The sequence below is a fragment of the Copidosoma floridanum genome, unplaced genomic scaffold (assembly GCF_036245765.1).
Source record: "Copidosoma floridanum isolate Cflo_tuat_1 unplaced genomic scaffold, Cflo_Japanese_pri ptg000016l, whole genome shotgun sequence".
NCBI classification, from domain to species: domain Eukaryota; kingdom Metazoa; phylum Arthropoda; class Insecta; order Hymenoptera; family Encyrtidae; genus Copidosoma; species Copidosoma floridanum.
In genome coordinates this window covers 3,013,785-3,030,330 of record NW_028321893.1, presented here as the reverse complement: position 1 = coordinate 3,030,330, position 16,546 = coordinate 3,013,785, and positions in this window count along the sequence as shown.

Below are 16,546 nucleotides of genomic sequence, written 5' to 3'. Positions count from 1 at the left end.
TTATGGAGTCATGTTTAAGAGGGATAGAAGATAATGGGGCCTCGTACGTACGAATTTGTGTTCGTATTGCCCCCAACAGATATTACAAGAGACTTCAGTGGGAGTGTGTAGGAACTTAGTCAGATTCTCAATGCTCCTGACTCGTGATACACAATGCCCCAAGGTATTATGATATTTTAAATACATATTCGTCGAATGCCTCGTGCTCCCGTTGGGCATGATAAGTTGCCGATGCCCTAGGATCACTTCAGTTCGTACTGCCTTGGAGATCCTCTGGTTTACTAGCTTTCTTATCTTGAGAATAGCTCCAGTTCGTACTGCCCCGAAGATTCGCTCTTTACCCGAGGAACACAAGAGAAAAGGCACTGGTAGATCTGGAAAACTAGGAGACTGAATAAGCCTTTTTGTCACCTGCTTAGCCAGAGTTGTGTATAAATCAAAAAGGTATTATAAAAGGTAATCATTAAATATATAAGTTTGATTGAAAGTAGAAAATTGACAATTGAATAAATATATAGTAAAACATAGAAAAGCTGCTCTGCTAAAATATACTAATTTCTAAGTTTATAAAAAAACTTTTAACTACAAAAATTATAAACTTATGAAACATGTTATTAATGTATTTTATAGTGGAACCTAATGAATAAATATACAGTTATTAAAAATGTACATTAAAAATAAGTTACAAACTGCAAGATATTATGCAATCGTCTTAATTAGCATGTAGGGATCGCTCATATCAAAGTGGCAATGGGCATTGGCTAGTGTGCAGAAGGTTGGGAGTCAAATCTCTTTGGATCTCGTTTTTTTTGTTTAAAAAATTCTTTAAAAAACAAAATAAAATTTATCAAATTTTAAACGTGTGGTGTGGTGTAATGTGGTGGCGTTGTGAGGTGCGCAGGTGACCAGAAGTACGTGAAGTGTGGCAGGGCGAAAAAGGAGTAACATGCAAAATCCACTTTCATTATACTTTTTTTCAACGTCAACAGTCTTAAATTGTTGATTTACTTCCACGCACAACGTGCCTATAAAAGTAACCTTAAAAAAGCATTAAGTTATATTTTGTAAGAATCTAAAAGCAAATCACTATGTTCAATCCAAAACTTTTAAGAGTACTGCAATTGCTATGGATTTAATCAATTATGATACCCATAATTATTTGATGCTTTAAGAATCTAGTATATATTTTCTTATTTACTACCACAATTTTTGCGTGATTTTTAATTTAAAAAAACGTTTAAGGTGATGACATATAAAAAAAATAAAAAATTTGTTTTACGGAAGACTCAATTAAAACATTGAAGAAATTGTATTTTGTTAACCCATGTCAATTTTATGTACCTGTAGTTTAGTAGTGATCAGAAGAATATTTTTAAAATTATATGCCAGCAAACCAACAGAATTTTTTTCATTATTGTTCCACACATTTCCAAAAAAGTTGTATCTTCAAAACAATAATTTATAACCTTATCTTTCAAGAAAACAAAGTTTTAATAATGCGTGGCTCAAGCAGGCATCGCATGAGTATGGCTACCAAAAGGAATGACTATTCGCAGAACCTTTGTTTTCTGTCAGACTTACACATTATAGAGAGTGTATTTTAAAAATAGAATCCGAAAAAAAAATTAAAAGAAGTTAATTTAGTAACTTGGGATTAGGTATTACGTTCTTATTTTTTAGTAAGGGGTGGAGCTCGTTGGTTTGTTCGACAAACTAGTAAATCTTTTTTTTGTTGGTGAGGAATCACTAGGTGGCAAAAGGCCTTATTTTCTCTGACTTATAGTATTTTTTTCTTTTGAGTCGTTGAATCCACGTTGTGGTGGTAGGTTTCACCAAGTGGCTTATATAGAGTCGTGTTATTGTGTTGTATGCGAAGCAGTGATGCCAGACGGTACTGCAAAGTCGCACATGCGCAGAAGAGCTTAATGCTCATTTGCCAGTACAGCAGCGCGCTGCTTAAAGTAGGCCCCGCCTGAGCTCTCTCTCTAGCTTTCCCACTCCAGCCTCCCCCCAGATGGTTAACCCAAGCCTTCCCTAACACTTTATATACTGCTTTAGTATCAGGTAGGAGAAAGTTATCGGTAGCTGAGTGGGCTAGCGCACATGATGATTTTGCTCACTTAATCTTCGAATCTCAGCTGCGCAATTTTTTTTTTTTTCATTTGTTTTTTTTTTTTTTAATCCACGCATTAAATTTAAATACGTACATGATATATAATAATTTAAAAAAATATAACTCCTGATTAATATGATAAAGTGATTATTAATCAGGTGAAATTTATATTTTCAGTTTACTGTACTGACTGAAAGTATTAATTTTTTTTTTTTTTTTTATTAATTGAGTACGAAATTTAGAAATAGTTATTTTTCATGTTTTATACGCAAGATGTACTTTTATATACTTATTTTAGAAAATAAATAAATAAATGCAACGAAGTACCTCGATGAAAAAATTTAATAAGTAATCATGCGTCAAATTGGGCAGTTTCCACACTAACCTTGAGGTACTGCCTGTAGTGCGTTAGGTTGTTTCGATTGCATGTACATCAGTGTTTTACTTTAATACTGACATATTACGCTTAAGCGTAAAAAAATTTCGCAATCATTACAAGACTACAGTTTCCTTTATTTATTCTTGATATACGTGTAATGTTGGTACCTTCGCCAATAGCCATATTATAACCACATTTGTTAGTTTAATTAGTACGAATTAAAGCCATGCATTATGCGCGTGAAATAAAACTAATGAGATCAATGAATAAATACATTTTGACTAGTCCTAATACAAATTTGCCGAATTAAAAAGATTAAAGTGTTGTTCCTTTGGTTCAAAATCTAGGTTTGTGATATTTTGCGCTTTACAAATTGATCGCAAAAAACACCGTGCATTAAGTAATTTTATACCAGTCTTATTAGCTTTCTCATCTTTAAGCTCAGTAACGTCAGAAAAAACCCTTTCTGCTTCCGCATTGGAATGTGGAAGAGAAAAAACTGCTGTCACTAGTGATTTTAATGATGGGAAGCTTAAGACATCGCCGTTTTTAATTGTAAATATTTTTTTCCAGAAATCTTCAACGTCACATTTTAATAAGCTTTCGCGCTCTGGAGGTTCGAAAGAAGAGGGTAATGTTCTTCATTCATAAGCCATCGATTGGTAATCTAAATTTGAAAAATATTTATAAAAACAATACAAATCCGATAGATGATTATTTCTTTCCGAGCTTAAGGCCACCGATGGCTCTAGAAATATTAGAAGCTTTAAAAACTCACTGTGTTCTAAAAATCGTTTTTTCATTTCCTCTACCGAATTAATGTAAAAATTTAAACAATTTTCGCGTACCTCGTTGGCATGATCCGTTGACATTTCAGCAATAATTTCCACAGCATAAGGTCCATAATAAATATCTTGGCGTTCTTTAATATGATTCCGAACAATAAAATCGGTTGAAGACAAGAAATCTAATGATTTTTCATTCAAAAAATTGAACCCGATTTGTCTTATTATTGTTTTAATCGACCGATGAAGCTTGTGAATCATTAATCCCTTACTTTGAAAAACTGCATTAAAAGAGTTAAAAAATTGTTATACAAAGCTCATAAATGAAATGTAAAATTTAATTCGCGGGTCACGTAAAGAAGTCAAAACTTTTTGAGCATTTGAAACTTTTCCATCGTTAACATTAGCTACGGTTTCCAAATTACTCTTATTCAATTTTACTTCATGATCAAATACTTCTGATGAAAAATAATCAATTAACGCGGGATAATCGATTCGAATCCTATTATAACATTTTTGTGCTTCAAGCCAACGCGTACCCGAAAATTTTTCTAGTTTATTTTGCGGTAAGCGACGAAATTTAAGACACTCGCGAAGCTCTTCGAAACGTTTTGGACTATGTGCAAAGTAATGTTGAATTGCTTTAATTAGTTCTTCAACCGATTTTGGAATTTTGCTGCTACTCGATTTCGCGACTAATGCAGAGGTGTGGCATATGCAATTAAGCAAAATTAAACTTGGCACCTTATCTCTCAAATACTTTTGGAAGCCATTTTTTTTACCAGTCATAACACTTGCATTATCACAAGCTAAGCCTACTAAATTTTTCAATGGAATACGACTGTCACACAAAAATTTCTCAAAAGCTAAAAACAAATCTGAAGCAGAAGCTTGCAAAGGATTCAATTCTAAAAGTTGTAATAAATGTTGTACTACTTTACCCATTTTTTCATCATAATACTGAACACAAATACACAAAAGCTTAGAATTGCTTATGTCTGTACTTTCATCGATTAGTACTGAAAAAGGAACATTATTTAATATCTCAATTATACTTTCGAATTCACACGGATACAAGATTTTATTTATCACATTACCTGCTTTCGTTCTTTTGATTTGCATGTTTTGCACTGCCTCTGGATCAATCGCTACTTTTTTTAACATAGGTACTAATCTATCAACTAACTTAATCGCGACGTTCTCCTCCGCAACGAAAAAAGCAACATTCATTTCGGCAATTTGCGTTCTTTTTTTTAAAGAATCCCCGGACGGTGTGACGGATACAAAAGTTTTTAATTTTTTTGCCGCGTTAACGCTATCACGATGTCGTTCACTCCTAACATGTCGGTACAAATCGGATTTGTGGTAAAATGAATAATTTTGTTTGCAATGTATGCATTTAAAAGTTTGAGGTAATGTCGCGTGTTTTAAAATAGAATCTTTTAATTCTGGGTCGCGGGACCAGTCTGGCTGCCACGGTGTGCATTTTTTTTTAGGAATAACACTTTCATCTTTCTCACGTTTACGCTTACTTGCTATTTTAGACAACATTAAAAAAAAAAATCAAGGAGAAAATAACACATTAAATACTAACACAAAAATTAAAATTGTCTATACAAACAATGTAACTGGTTTAATTCAATGATCCATTGGCCGCATGCGATGTACAGGTTCGAACAGCGAAAAAATAAAGAACCAGCACTACAAGGACTCACAAACGAGCTTAATCACACTCACATAACACATGCTATTAATAAGTTCATTCGCTCAAAACACAAATCACCACTATTAATTGCAGAAAGATAAAGCTTCAATACACGACGCGGGTTACAACAGAAATAAATGACAAGAAGGCAGTTAGTTACGCATGCACGATTTACTGCAAACTGAGAAAGAACGCGAGTCTCGTAGAAGCATGCCAAAAAAACAGTTGAGTCCAGTGACAGAAATATAATGTAAACAAACGATATATAGTTAAGACCTATGTCGATCATGGGCAGCAAGACCATGCTGAATCAGCATATCTATAGATATTTGATGGATCCTTATGCTACCTTAACTAAGAGTGATTGTTTCGAGTTTAGAAATCTAAAATGCTGAATAAAAATAATAGCAAAGGTACCAACATTACACGTATATCAAGAATAAATAAAGGAAACTGTAGTCTTGTAATGATTGCGAAATTTTTTTACGCTTAAGCGTAATATGTCAGTATTAAAGTAAAACACTGATGTACGTGTAATCGAAACAACCTAACGCACTACAGGCAGTACCTCAAGGGTAGTGTGGAAACTGCCCAATTTGACGCATGATTACTTATTAAATTTTTTTATCGAGGTACTTCGTTGCATTTATTCATTTATTTTCTAAAATAAGTATATAAAAGTACATCTTGCGTATAAAACATGAAAAATAACTATTTCTAAATTTCGTACTCAATTAATGAAAAAAAAAAAAAAAATTAATACTTTCAGTCAGTACAATAAACTGAAAATATAAATTTCACCTGATTAATAATCACTTTATCATATTAATCAGGAGTTATATTTTTTTAAATTATTATATATCATGTACGTATTTAAATTTAATGCGTGGATTAAAAAAAAAAAAAACAAATGAAAAAAAAAAAAATTGCGCAGATGAGATTCGAAGATTAAGTGAGCAAAATCATCATGTGCGCTAGCCCACTCAGCTACCGATAACTTTCTCCTACCTGATACTGAAGCAGTATATAAAGTGTTAGGGAAGGCTTGGGTTAACCATCTGGGGGGAGGCTGGAGTGGGAAAGCTAGAGAGAGAGCTCAGGCGGGGCCTACTTTAAGCAGCGGGCTGCTGTACTGGCAAATGAGCATTAAGCTCTTCTGCGCATGTGCGACTTTGCAGTACCGTCTGGCATCACTGATGCGAAGCTGACACTGATCTACTATCTAAATTTTTATCTCATGTTATGCAGTGGATGCTTATTTTGATCGTCTCTTTGTTTTGTGTCCTTCTAAGGAAGTTTGCCATACGATATCTGCTTATTTGTGCTAGGGACTTAATTAATTTTCTTAATTTTGAAACATTACAGTAAAGAAAATAAATCAAAACAATAACAAAGTTACTTATTATCTAATAACTTGATGTATTTGTCTTATACTTAGTTTTAATATAAAGTTTTAACTCCACATTCACAGTGTTTTAACAATTTGTTTTTTTTTTTCATATAATTTACTTTTATGATCGTCAGTTAGCCACTGCTTGCACCCACGTTGTCACAAGATCTTACAAGGTTGACTGCAATTATGATTAAAATTCTGCATGAGAGTACTCGTAGCAATAAAGATGATGAGGCAATTGCTTTTAACTTTGGAACCCACAATGATGGTCCTTTTTTCCTTGTTCCTCCCTGATCTATTTTTTAAGTGAGCCTCCAGTAACCTGGTATGCTAAAGCTTTTCTTATATAGCTTTGTCACTGAAGTAAATCTTACAATTGCTTGAAACATACACTTTTAAAACGCAGCTTTGTCACCAAACTTAGCATTAAATTTATTCAAGAGACACCACAAAACTTTCTCTTCAACCTTAATTGTTACGTTACAGCACTTGATGAAAGAGAAAATGTTAATATTGTTACGTACAAGGAGTTTTTAAACTCTTACATTTAATGAGAACTTGTCAGGCTGGCAGTTCAAATGACCAATCAGAGCTGAATCTAATTACTCTTGATTGTTACAAGCACAGTCAAAGTGCAATAATTATACAGTAGTTAATGGTAAGAGCAGCTTATCTCTTGGTCCTTACATAAGGTACAAATTACTATCAAAATTGTGTATGATGTTTCTTATAGATGTACTAAGTAAAGAATTTCCAAATTGTTAATTGTACTTATTTTCAGATGTAGTAGAGCTAATTTATCTCGTGAGTTAAACGTTTTATTAGCTTGTTTAAAGACTGCATGTGGACTTAAAGTTGTGTGACTGTAGCTTTTTTTTAAAGAAGTGATACGTTACGTTATTGCAGAAGCAGGTATACAGCTCTATAATTAAAAATCGCTGAGCATTTACTTTTCATGATTTCAGAACAGAACTCTGTGTTTTGAAATGATAAATATTAGTTACGTGACATATAATGTCACAGTTGCATCAATAATTTCAAAAAAAGCCTTAAGAACAGTAAAAAAGACTTAGCATAATCTATGTAATACAAACATACGTTTCGAAAACAAATTATTTTATGACAAAATTTTTGTCACACTCTTCCTGTTCTAAGAAACAGTAATAGCCGTATCGTAATAGTAAAGAATATTAAATCATTATTTTTTAGAAAATTTTTTAAAATTTTAGAACTTACTATAAACATTTGTTACAATGATATAACTCTTTTTAAATTAATATTAGCGATTAAAGAGGAAAGAATTTTAATTTATGAACTTACTAGGCATTAAAAAATTAACAGTATTGAGAGTACATGTATAGAGAGCACCTTATATGTATGTGCATAAAAGCGTCGGGGGAACCATTAGTTAAGAGAGGGGGAAAAATTAAGGTGATGGTAGATGCACATGGTAGGAATTAAGACTAACTTGAAAGAGCTCAAAACAAAGGAGTCATGGTCATTTCTCTCTAACGACAAAACTCCCACCAATCAGACGCCTGTATTTTAAAAAGCTCCTACCAATCAGGACCAAGCTTAGTTTCCCGCACTAAGTCAAAACAAATTAAGTTTGTCGATAACGTAGATATCATTTTGAATCTAAAATCAGTAGTGTAAATAGCAATTTAATTCCTTAGTAACCGATAGATGTCAGACCTATATTGCCAGATTATATTTCCTATGTCTGGCATATGTATATTTAGTACATCGCCAACACAAATTAAATAAAATCAGGAAACTTCAGTTTCCTGATGAATAAAATTATAATCAAGTTCTATAAACGAATTTTTACGTATAATAAAAATCAGATGAATATTTATAAGTTTAAATTATTTTCGAACAAATGAGCATGTACATTATAATTTTAATTATATTTTGTTTGCATTTTGAGAAGAAGAAGGTCTTGGTAAGTGTGAGATTAATTATTACATTTTATCTGTTTGACTTACGTATATATGGTTGAAAAACTTATCTACGGTACGTTGTTAGAACTATTATTAAAAAGATACGTATATTTATTGCCACATATCTACAATACTTTGTTTTTGCCAACTGCTATCTCTCTCATCACTTTACCCTCTTTATTCTACTGTCATGCTACTATAAAAATTAATATTTGTTTATCTTCAAAATATCTGATGGCTTATGAGAAAGAAAGATATGTACCGTCTTTCCCCCTTTATCTCCTTAGTGCTATGCCATTGTTTACCTCAGTCCCTGGGCAAGTTTTATTGCCACTAGTCTCATTCGTGTTCACACGTGCACCAACTCTTGCCTGTGCCTGACGTGCTTTTTCTCCGCTGTGTCTCTGCTCGCTTTTTTTTCTAGTTCGAGTGTACTGCTATTTTCACAAATCTCATAAGCAGTGGTAGGTCGACTGTCCCTACTGATTGATATTTTGTAATCACATATGTAATTCCATCTGTATTTACACTTGCAAAGTCACTTAGAATTCTACTTGGAATTCCACATAGGACTTTGGATTGGAAACTCCAAGTGTCATTTCAAGTGGCATTCCAAGTAGAATTACAAATGACCACTAAAGGTACATTTTTTTCTTTTTTAAAATATTAAAATTGAAATTTCAAGCGGTTTAATGGCCTTGGAAGATGTTATCATCCATATAGTAACAACAAAGCACAGGAATTCAAGTCATTTCAAGAAAATTTGAACGAAAAATAAAAAAATCTATTTTTTCGAAATCTGAGAACAAATACTTAAACCCCTTCTGATTTGTTGTTACTATATGGATGATAACATCTTCCAAGGCCATTAAACCGCTTGAAATTTCAATTTTAATATTTTAAAAAAGAAAAAAATGTACCTTTAGTGGTCATTTGTAATTCTACTTGGAATGCCACTTGAAATGACACTTGGAGTTTCCAATCCAAAGTCCTATGTGGAATTCCAAGTAGAATTCTAAGTGACTTTGCAAGAGTAAATACAGATGGAATTATATATGTGATTACAAAATATCAATCAGTAGGGGTGTTATTATGAAATAATGACACAATGCGTGTATCTTTCTGTTACTTTTTTCTAACTGGACAAGTGCCACATATCATTTCTTGTGTTACCAGGTGAGAAAACTACATGAGTAATTGGTATATAACAGTGCGGGCTAACAGTGTAACTTTTTTTTTAAGCATTTATTAATTACGTGCATTCGGAAATCTCCACGTGACTACAAGTTTGTATATTCAGCAGTAATCAAGTACTCAATGTTTTAAGGACATTACTGTGCTACATGTTAACATCACAATGAGTCTTAAAAAAAAACAAAAAAGTAATAACACTGCCGAAACTCGTGGGTATAATCATGACGGCTACAACTACGGTGTAAAGAACAAGGAGAAAACCAGGTGAGTGTATATTTATTTACCAAACAATAGTTTTTTTCGTAGACTGATTGTACTTTGTTTGTTACGAAATTTTTCCTTTGCTGACACCTGACTTCATACCAGTTCATCATAACATCGCTTATATGCATTTCTTCCGTTTCTTGTTGTATCGAATAGTGCTTTTTTCGGAATTGTTTCAGACACATAAGCAGTATTTACGTGACCCCATAACTCTTGCTTTGCCTTGCTGCATAATAGAAAAAGTGTAAAACAATTAGTCTTACGTAACTCTACACCATTTAACTATTTTCTAATCCAACTCAATGCTTAACAATTATTCTTAAAAAACTTCGAGATAAAATATGCATATTCACTTACATTAATACACATTTTTTACGTACGTATATGTATGCATGTATGTATGTATGTATGTATGTATGCATGTATATCTTTACGCATCTATGCAACTGAGGATATCAACAGTAGAATAAAAGAGGAAGATATTCAAAAAAATTTTTGATTGAAATAGTCACTTATATAGTGTGCTGGAATAAGTGAAAATTCTATCAGTGACGAAAAATACAAGTCCTAATCGAAAAAAAAAAAATTTCTTATCACCAAAAATATGCACTTCGGGAAATTTACAGCAGAATGGGACAGGTTGAAGTTTCCACGTTTTTTAAATTTTCGATACAAAAAATTGAAAATTTCATGCTCTGGTAAACGTTTAAATCACATCAGTGCCAAAAAATACAGGTTCCGACAAAAAAAAAATATATTTTCTATTACCAAAAATATACAGTTTGGGACATTTGCAATAAAATGTGACAGATAATTATTTGAAATTTAAAAATTTTCTATTAAAAAAGTTAAAAATTTTAAGTTTTAGAGAAAGTTTAAGTATCATAGGTACTAAAAAAAAGTCCCGAGAAAAAAAATTGTATTTTCTATCACCGAAAATATGCACTTTAAGACACCTACAGCAGAAGCAAATAGGTGAATATTTTATTGTTTTGACAACTTTTAATAAAAAAAATTTCTAATTCTGTGTGCTGAAAATAGTTTAAGTCACACCAGTGCGAAAAAAATAGTTTCTAAGAAAAAACAATACATTATGTATATGATCGTCAAAAATATGCGTTTCAAAATATTTATAGCAGAACGAGATAGGTAAAAATTGAAAGGTTTAGAGAATTTTTAATAGCACAAATTACAAATTTCACGCGATTAAACAAAGTGCCAAAAAGCACAAATATCAATGAAAAAAATTACATACCTCATCATCCAAAAAATTTATTTCGGGGCATTAATGACATAATGAGACAGGTAAATATTTTAACGTTTTAAAAATTTTCAATAAAATTAAATTAAAAATATCGTGTGCTAGAAAAAGTTTGAGTCCCCTCAGTATAAAAAAAAGTCTCTGAGAAAAAACATTACATTAACGATCGTCAAAAATATGAATTTTGGAACATTTGCAGCAGAATGAGACAGGTAAGAGTTACAAGGTTTTGATGAATCTTGATAACACAAATTATAAGCTTCTCGTACTGGAAAAAGTTCAAGTCCTATCGGTGCCAAAAAAAATAAGTTCCAATGAAAAAAAAGACACATTTTTTATCACCAATTAAATGCACTTTCACAGCAGAATGAGACCAGTGAATATTTGCAACATTTTGTGAATTTTTAATAGAAAAAAAAATAGTCTCTAAGAAAAAACAATATAATAATGATCGTCAAAAATATACGTTTTAGAACATTTGCAGCAGAACGGGATAGGTAAAAATTAAAAGGTTTAGAAAATTTTCTATAGCACAAATTACAAGTTTCACACGATAAAACAAGGTTAAAGTCCCATCAGTGCCAAAAAGCACAAGTAACAATGAAAAAATTACTTACCTCATCACCCAAAAAATGTATTTTGGGACATTTATGACAGAATGAGACAGGTAAATATTTTAACGTTTTGAAAATTTTTGATAGAAGAAATGATCAAGTTAGTGTGCTGAAAAAAGTTTAATAATATGGTCAAAACAAGTAATTTTTTAACCTCTTTGTGAATTGCAAGTAGTCACAAAGAAAAAAAGGCAAGGGAAAAATTACAGGTTCCGAGAATCTTGCAATTTGAATGCTTGCACTTTGGGGAATTTAGTGTTGAGTAAGATTCAGTTTTTTAAACCTCTTTTTATTTGTCTCTTTCTACGGTAAATGTTTCAAAACGCGTATTTTTGACAATCGTTAATTAAATTTTTTTCTTTGAGACACGTATTTTTTGGGAGTAATGGGACTTAAACTTTTTTTAGCGCACTGACCTTGTAATTTGTAGTACTGAAAATTTTACTAATCTCTTATCAGCTGCTCTACAAATTCCCAAGTGTTTCTTAAATAAATATCTAAAGCTGAGAGCCAGTATTGGGCCGTGAAACGTGCAAATCGGCAGAAAAGAATGTAAAATTGTTCAGAAGGCTAGTTGAAGGTCAAAATGACGTTTCCTAACAAAGTCGCTGCGGGCTTTTTTGTTGCCAATAAGCTGCTCTACAAGTCCTCAGTGTTTCCCTAATGAATATCGAAGGCTAAGAGCCAGTATTGGGCCGTCAAACGCGCGAAAAGATTGAAGTCACGTTTTTGTCCTTGCGTCTAAACATACGACGAAAAATCGGGGGAAAATCACTCGTCCTCCCAATTCTTAATTGTTTCTCGATTCTTAGTACATGGTTTACATAATTATAAATAACATCCATCAATTTCAGCGGGACTTTCAGCCTGTATACAATTTTATAGAAAATAGAAGTGGCGTTTTCGGCCCTTGCGTGCTGAACGTATAATTGAAAATTGGAGAAAAATCACTTGTCCTCCCATTTTTATTATGGTTTCTTACTATCAATACACGCTTACATCATAATCAACAACAATGTATTTAAGTTTCAGCGGGGAGTTTGCGCAGTATTTTAGCATACGTGTCTAGCTGCACGCATAGCAACTTGTTCGGTTATTGGGTTATAAGTTAGGTCATTTTTTTCGGGCTTCAAAACAGCTATATTATCGTCTTCTACGCTTTTTTTACTTCGTTAGACGTTGTTGAGGTTGTTTTCAACAGTTTCTCGACATAATCAGTTGCAAATAAGTCTTTATTTAATTTTCTTAATTTTTTTTCCGGAACGATCTGAACTTCAGTGACATATTTTTTCCTACTGATGAGAGTTCTACTTTTTCTAGCTCATGGAATCTTAAATTTTTTTCATTAAAAATATTTAAAACATAACATTAGTTATCTGTTTTGTTCTACTGTTAATATCCTGAGCTGCATATTTTTGGCACTAAGAAATTTTTTTTTTTTTTCATTGGTACTTGTATTTTTTGAGACTAATGGAACTTAAACTCTTTTCAGTGCGTTAAACTTGTAGTTTCTGTTATAGAAAATTTTCAAAGCGTCATAATTTTCACCTTTTACGTTCTGCTGTAAATGTACCAAAACGTATTTTTCTATCGATCGTTAATGTAATGTTCTTTTTTAGAGACTTTTTTACTTTTTTAATTTTTGAAGTTATACTTTTATAAACGTATTCTGCCCTACGGAGCAAACCAACGATTCCAGATTGGTGACCTTACGAAAAAGTGTAACGGAAGTGGATTTTGCTTGATTCTCATCGACTTTCCACGAAACGCGTATATCAGAAACGCCCAAGTTCTGAACTCTGGTGTTTGTAACAAAAAAACGAGAACGAAGGCAGCGACAAAAATAACACACACTGTTTATTATCATATAAACAATGTACTTCAATTAAAATATTCAAATAAAATCAACAGGGAAGATGTTTTCACATCAATTTTTCACAACGTGTATATGTATATATATATATATGTATATCAAAATCCGAAGTTCCGAATACTAGCTTAAAAATAACAAAATCAGAACGAATGCTTCGATAAAGAAACACACACATTGTTAATTATTATATAAAAAGTGGATATCAGTTAACACATGCAAAGAAAGTTGACGGGAAGGGTAAGTTTTCATCGATTTTCCACGATACGCGTATATCAAAAACGCCCAAGTTCTGACTTCTGGTGCTCATAACAAAAAAGCAGTACGAAGGCCGTGCTAAAAATCACACATTTTGTTTATTATTATATGAACTATGTATTTTAATTAATATTTCCAAATAAAATCGACAGAACAGGTGTTTTTATGTCGATTTCCATGATGCACATACATTAAAAAGTCCTAAGTTTCGACTTCTGGTGCTCATAACAATAAAACCATAATGAAAGCCCTGCTGAAAGTCACATACATTGTTGATTATTATATATTTAATATATTTTAATCAAAATACCGGAATAAAATTCACGGGATGGATAAGTTTCCATCGATTTTTAACGATACGTATACTCATGTTTAAGAAAAAGTTGATGAAAATACCAAGTTCTCCATTGGTACATACATTCGCCTAAACATAAAAAATCGAAAGAAAATTAATAATTTTTTAATGCCTGGCAGCCTTTTTTAACAAAAAAAATCCATTAGGATTTTAAGAAGATATAGTTTTAATGTATTCTCTTTATTCTCATCCTGTGGCTCCAAATGAAATTATAAATTTTTTTTTCATTTTTTATGTTTACAAGTACGTACGTATCCATAGAGAACTCTGTATTTTCCAAGCATAGCGGCGTTTTAAGGTTTTGAAAATTTACATATATAACATATGGAACTAATAGAAATGTATTTTATTAAAATTTAAAGTGGCACAAGAGCTAAAAGAGAATATTAATTTCAATTTTTTCGTATACGCGTATATGCCTATGGATGAAAAACTCTTTGTTTTCCAAGCCTGGCAGCCTTTTACGGCTAGAAAGGCCAATAAATGTCGTACATTAGAGAATGCCAATGATATTATTTTTTTTTGGCATGTATAAGCCAATAAAAAAAAAAAGGTTAAACTTTGGGGCCCCTCTAGCTCGATTCGTCCTTGGTGAGGCTACTTCGGCGTGAGGTCACTTTCAGCTCCATTTTATAATTTAAGATTCAGAACAAAGACCACAATAGAATTTATATACATTGTTTATTTTTATGCAATCAACAAATTAAAAATTAAAAATCGATAGAAAACATGGAGGATAAGAGTTTTTTAAACAATTTTTTATCGTTTGTGCAGCTTTTAGTTTGTTTGTAATCTAAATGGTTACGAATACTTGGAGAATGTGTTTTCGACATATTTGGTATCTTATACGGTTTTTATATCAACTTTTCAGTTCTATTCGTAGAAAATTTGGAGCTAAAGGGTCATACCGTTTACATATCTAGAAAAACAGCGGGGTAGTTGATTTTCTACCTATTTATTATTATACTTATTGGTTGATCACAACTTAGTTCCAAGTTTTAAAACTTGAACAGGGGGTGGCGTTGTTAAAACTTATGAACATTATTTATAACTATATATTCAACGTGAGACAATCTTTATATTTTTAATAACAATCGACGATATGGATAATTTTCACCTACTTGTCACAATGTGCTTACCTGGAAAATAATCAAGTTCCCAATTTTAATTTTAATATTTTAAAATGCAAAAGGGAAAATCAGCTGACTATAATAGACATTGTTTATTTTCATATGAACAAAGTATTTTATATTAAATTCTTAAAATATATTAATGGGGTGGCTGATTTTTCTTAATCATCTTCTCGCAGTTAGTGTACTTAAAATGCGTATAAATATGAGGGTGTCTCCATTTTGTTAATTAATAAAACGTTGATTGATAACACAATTGCCTATCAATACATAACTAAGGGTGCTTACAGGCTTCTTTATTAAGGAAGTTCTATGGGTAATAGAATGGACAATGAGAAATTGCCAAAGTTTGTTAATAAATGATTGATGTCTTGAAAATGGCACTGTCAAAATTTGAAGGCACGAGAGTTCCTAAGAGCCAGTAATTAATATTCATATTCAGCTAATTTTTACATGAAGGCTTATAAGCTGACGTCTTTTAAAGCGCGTCTATTGCATTTACTTTGCTTATTAACAATAAACAAGATGAAAATTTGGTCAATAAAAAAGTATTTTATGATCGTATTTCATTTTATTGAATATCTCGAGGGTCCTTGTGAGAGAAAAAATTTATTAATAAGCGTGGTTAAAACTAAATAAGATTATGTTGTCACAGGAGAGCAACAAAGACAGATGACATACCAGACTATAGAGAGTGTGGCATAGACTAAAGGTCTATGCGAGGGATAGAACCTCCTTGAATAATATAACATTGACTAATGACCGAAGCGCCTATTACCAAGTGACACGGGGCACTAACTGATAACATTAGTAACTAATATCATATATTGATTAACAATAAAATTGACTATCAAATTACATGAAGTCCATAGCGATTACTGTATTAATTAATAAAATGTTGATTATCAACACAAGTTCTTATTACCATAGTACAGTTAACCACATGACCCAGGACGCTTACTCACATCTCCATTAATTAATTAAATATTGACTAATACCACAAGCGCCTATTATCTAAAGCTTTTCGTTTCTTACAATTAATTACAATATTAAATAAACGAACAATCATATTATATTGAAAAGTATGACTTAGACGTACTATTTTTGTTACATTCCAAAAAAAAAATTTTTTTTTAAATTGCTTTATCCTACGTAGTTAGCCTACTGCAGTAAAGGGCTTCAATTTTTACATAATGAACTCAATAACTTTTTTACGGACTTCTTTATTCATATTGCATGTTTTTACTACTGGATTATTATGTTTGCAATGTTGAGTTATTAA